The sequence below is a fragment of the Hemitrygon akajei genome, chromosome 1, assembly GCF_048418815.1.
Source record: "Hemitrygon akajei chromosome 1, sHemAka1.3, whole genome shotgun sequence".
Classification (NCBI taxonomy): domain Eukaryota; kingdom Metazoa; phylum Chordata; class Chondrichthyes; order Myliobatiformes; family Dasyatidae; genus Hemitrygon; species Hemitrygon akajei.
Window position 1 is genome coordinate 37,356,544 of NC_133124.1, and position 5,606 is coordinate 37,362,149.

The window sequence follows — 5,606 nt, forward strand, 5'->3', positions numbered from 1 at the left end:
TTTACAAATTCCGTTTCTTATGAAGAAGACTGCCGAGCAAGACTGCCGAATAAACACTAAAAACCCTGAAAACCTGGTACCTGAATAAACTCAGCATTAGCCATATCATACGCCATAGGCACTTCAATTACTGGGGCCAGCTTTAATAGTAATTAGATATTATCTCGCGGGCCAAAGATAATTCCACTGCGGGCCAGATTTGGCCCGCGGGCCTTGAGTTTGACATATATGCACTAACTTATTAATCTACACATAGACAGAGTAGACAGGGAGTTTCTGTTTCCCAGGGTTGGAATATCTAATATCAGAGGGCATGTATTGAAGATGAGATGGGGTAAGTTCAAGGGGAATATGAGGGATTTTTACCCAGGGGATCATGGATGCCGGGTATGGAGGTAGAGGCAAATACATTAGAGTCTTTTAAGAGATAATTGGATAGACACAGGGACTATGGACATTGTGTAAGTAGGAGGGACTAGTGTTTGGGTGTTTTAAATTTGTATTTTAGCTGGTTCGACACAACATTGTGGGCCGAACAGCCTGTTCCTGTACTGTACTGCTCCATGTTTAAAAAGCTTCAAAATAATCCCAGGAAAAAGACACTTTGACCTTAAGCTATAAATTTCTAAATTTCTCATCTGGCATTGCTATTATTTCTTTTCATCTAATTTTTGTGCTTCTTTTCTTTCTACCACGTTAAAGACAATTTAGGCCTTTGTTGGGCCAAGGGCTTCAAATCAGTAACGTCAAAATGTGTAAGTGCCTTTCAGATTTCAGTCAGATTACATGTGCTGTTTAGCTGTCAAAAACCAACATATTTTACTATTATTGTTAGTGACCTATATGTGTGGACACCTCTCCACACACATGGATCACACCTAATTTAAAATGTGACCCTCTAATGAAATTCTGTTGTTTCAGTGAGACAATTCTAAAGGTCAACTGTATTCCTGCCAATAAGCTGTCAATTGTAGAGTTAAGCCTTGTCTGAACATTCTGTATCACATATTTTGGCAATTTCCTTCTTTACTTGAGTATCACATTAATATTAAGAAAAGTTCTGTTATTAAGCCACTATTAGTTCCACCTCATTTTATGTTGAATACATGCTGTGTATACATTGTAAAAGGAACCAATAGATTATTGTATGTCAGTGTTATTCATGTGAATGATACACTAAACTATGTACTTTATAACTCAGGACACTTGGATCATGTATTTATCAAAAAGCTTCAAAGCAATCAAATAAAAAGTCAAATTACAACGCTTACCAATGGCACAAGATGGATAATATTTAAAGGGCTTGTAGAAGGGGGATAATGTCAATGACGATTGCACCGTTCCTTAAGAATAATGTGAAGAGAAATTCCATTAAAAAATCTGAAATGCAGTTTTGAGGACAGATCTCAGGACAATTGTTTCTGCTGCTACATACAAGGCACAGTAATTATTTGACTTTTCTAGTTACTTAAGACTTCATTATGATTGTATGAAAATTGTAATGATTAACATGACTCATATATCAAACATTTTTGATGAACTGTAACATTTTCTTCAAGGTTCCTGTTTTTGAGAAACAGCCTTTGAAGACTGTTTTTAAGTTTATAAATATTATAGACAATAGACAATAGGTGCAGAAGTAGACCATTCGGCCCTTCGAGCCTGCACCGCCATTCTGAGATCATGGCTGATCATCTACTATCAATACCCGGTTCCTGCCTTGTCCCCATATCCCTTGATTCCCCTATCCATAAGATACCTATCTAGCTCCTTCTTGAAAGCATCCAGAGAATTGGCCTCCACTGCCTTCCGAGGCAGTGCATTCCAGACCCCCACAACTCTCTGGGAGAAGAAGTTTTTCCTTAACTCTGTCCTAAATGACCTATCCCTTATTCTTAAACCATGCCCTCTGGTACTGGACTCTCCCAGCATCTGGAACATATTTCCTGCCTCTATCTTGTCCAATCCCTTAATAATCTTATATGTTGCAATCAGATCCCCTCTCAATCTCCTTAATTCCCGCGTGTACAAGCCCAGTCTCTCTAACCTCTCTGCGTAAGACAGTCCAGACATCCCAGGAATTAACCTCGTGAATCTATGCTGCACTTCCTCTACAGCCAGGATGTCCTTCCTTAACCCTGGAGACCAAAACTGTACACAATACTCCAGGTGTGGTCTCACCAGGGCTCTGTACAAATGCAAGAGGATTTCCTTGCTCTTGTACTCAATTCCCTTTGTAATAAAGGCCAACATTCCATTAGCCTTCTTCACTGCCTGCTGCACTTGCTCATTCACCTTCAGTGACTGATGAACAAGGACTCCTAGATCTCTTTGTATTTCTCCCTTACCGAACTCTACACCATTCAGATAATAATCTGCCTTCCTGTTCTTACTCCCAAAGTGGATAAACTCACACTTATTCACATTAAGCGTCATCTGCCAAGTATCTGCCCACTCACCCAGCCTATCCAAGTCACCCTGAATTCTCCTAACATCCTCATCACATGTCACACTGCCACCCAGCTTAGTATCATCAGCAAACTTGCTGATGTTATTCTCAATGCCTTCATCTAAATCGTTGATGTAAATCGTAAACAGCTGTGGTCCCAATACCAAGCCCTGTGGCACCCCACTAGTCACCACCTGCCATTCCGAGAAACACCCGTTCACCGTTACCCTTTGCTTTCTATCTGCCAACCAGTTTTCTATCCATGTCAATATCTTCCCCCCAATGCCATGAGCTCTGATTTTACCCACTAATCTCCTATGTGGGACCTTATCAAATGCCTTCTGAAAATCAAGGTACACTACATCCACTGGATCTCCCGTGTCTAACTTCCTGGTTACATCCTCGAAAAACTCCAATAGATTAGTCAAGCATGATTTGCCCTTGGTAAATCCATGCTGGCTCGGCCCAGTCCTATCACTGCTATCTAGATATTCTTTCAAGGTCAATTAACTAAATACTTTCAGTCCAATAGTATTTAGTGATATATTGAGACTGGATTCATCCAATGATTTCCTTTAGAAAGTCATTTCAATTGTAAACCTTCCACAGCGGTGTTGGCATCAATGCACTTGCTCAGGTTCTGAGAGGCTGTGATTACACCTCCTCCGAAACCATTTGCTTTCACACAATTCAGTCCCTATGTCTACTTACATCGGTGCCCGGTTTCACTGTTCTAAATTATTGTCGATTGACAAGAGCACTTTTGATCTGTTATTATCATAGTCACATTTCATTCCTCTCTAGCTCAATATTATCATTTCTATGGCACGATGACCGGACTGCATATACAGTGCCTATAAAAAGTATTCACGCCCCCCCACCCCCCGGTTGTCCGTGACAGGCATTACCACCACATGAGGGCCTGGTCTGCCCAACAGCCCAAGGCCATGCATTTTCACTGCCATTGGTCTTGCCAATGAAATAATGAGCTGGACTTACAGTAATTTGTATTTCCAACGTCCAACAAGGTCTTGCGTTCACAAGAGTGGCCGCAGTGACTAAGTGTGCTGCCACCTTACTGGAAGTCCTTTTTATGCCCTAAAATCTTGGGTTAAATCTTATCTCTTTCCTTTCACTGAAAGCTGATTGACATTATCTACAACGGCCCTTAGCTGAGCTAGTTTACAATTAATGTCAAGTAAGCACATGCGTGATATTAGGTCTCTTGTGTAAACTGATACTGACGAACCAAATTCAGTTGACTATTTCCAGCTGAATCATCAAATTGACTTTCTGCACAGAATATTACTGTGGTTTAAATGTGTTTAATTTTATTTGTCCATGTTCCCTGAAGTAACTATCACACAGGAAAGGCTCTTTAATATTAGGAAAGATGCTCCCTTGATGGTACCTTATTTATTTTATGTAGAATTTGAGATGATAACACTTGAGATTATAATTAAAAAATAAATCAAAGTTTTATTTTTTGTGTGTATTGGTTTAACGGAGCAGAGTGGAGTCAATATGATGTGAGTGAGGATTATACTATATTTGTAGTTTTTGATTTTCAACTTTGAGAGACGTACCACTTGAGTATCCTCAAAGCAAAATGTAATTTCAATACCTGAGGTACGTTCAGGCTGGTAGAAGGCACAATGTATCTCACATGACGCACATCATTCCATCATTCAGTTTTCCTCATGATGAATGTGGTGTAGTAAGAAAGGAATACATTTACATTTGGCCTGTTGGTTTCATGCCAGATTCAAACAGAACAACCACATATTTCCTGTCTCCTCCCTTCCCTGTACTGGATAATTTATTTTCTGCCGTATGCCCATTGATGCACCATCAATAACTCTTAGAGACGGGGGGTGAACGATAGGCTTTTATTAGCAGCAAAAGGGAGCACGGCATCTCGGAGACTGAGGGAGGAGCAGTGCCTCCAATCGCCTTTATACAGGGGTCTGTGGGAGGAGCCACAGGAGCAGTCAGCAGAGGGGCGTGTCCAGACAGGTATACATAGTTTACCACACCCATCAATGGCTGTTTAACCACTTTCTCACTTACCTCCACTTTGTGGTACCTCACGGTAACGGGATGCGGGAGGAAACTGGCTCAGTAGTGTGGCAGTTCACACAGTTGCCTAACTGTGGCAGCCATCACTGATTCCCGCCTCTGTCTGTAACGAATTCGTATGTGGCCATGGCGGTGTTCTGCTTTCCTCCCACATTCCAAAGATTTATAGTTAGAGTTAGTGAGCTGCGGGCATGCTACATTAGTGCCAGACACCTGTGGGCTGCCCCCTGCACAATCCTCAGACTGTGGCCACTCACACAAAATGACATATTTCACTGTATAGTCAAGTGAAGTCAAGTTTATTGTCACTTCAACCATAGACTGCTGGTACAGCACACGGTAAAAATGAAACAACTTTCCTCCAGGACCCTGGTGCTACGTGAAACAACACAAAACTACACTAGACTATGTGAGACAGCACAAGGCTACACTGGACTACGTAAAACAACATAAAAACTACACTAGACTACAGACCTGCACAGGACTACATAAAGTGCACAAAACAGCACAGGGCAGTGCAATAATTATATAAACAAGACAATAGGCACAGTAGAGAACAAATTACATTTAATAATAAATGATGCAGATGTCAGTCTAGATTCTGGGTATTGAGGAGTCTGATGCCTTGGGGGAAGAAACTGTTACACAGTCTGGTACCTTTTGCCAGATGGCAGGAGGGAGAAGAGTTTGTGTGAGGGGTGCGTGGGGTCCTTTACAATGCTGTTAGCTTTGCGGGTGCAGCGTGTGGTTAAATGTCTGTAATGGTGGGAAGAGAGACCCCGATGAGGGGTTACAGTTTAAGGATAAAGGGGAAGCCTTTTAGGACCGAGATGAGGAAAAACTTCTTCACACAGAGAGTGGTGAATCTGTGGAATTCTCTGCCACAGGAAACAGTTGAGGCCGGTGATGCACCATCAATAACTCACTCTGAGACGTAAGAAGCGAGATATCGGCTTTTATTGACTGGAAGAATGAACAACACTACATCCTGGAGAATGAGGCCGGGCTCAGGCCTCAATTGCCTTTATACAGGGGTCTGTGGGAGGAGCCACAGGAGCAGTCCAGACAGGTATATGTA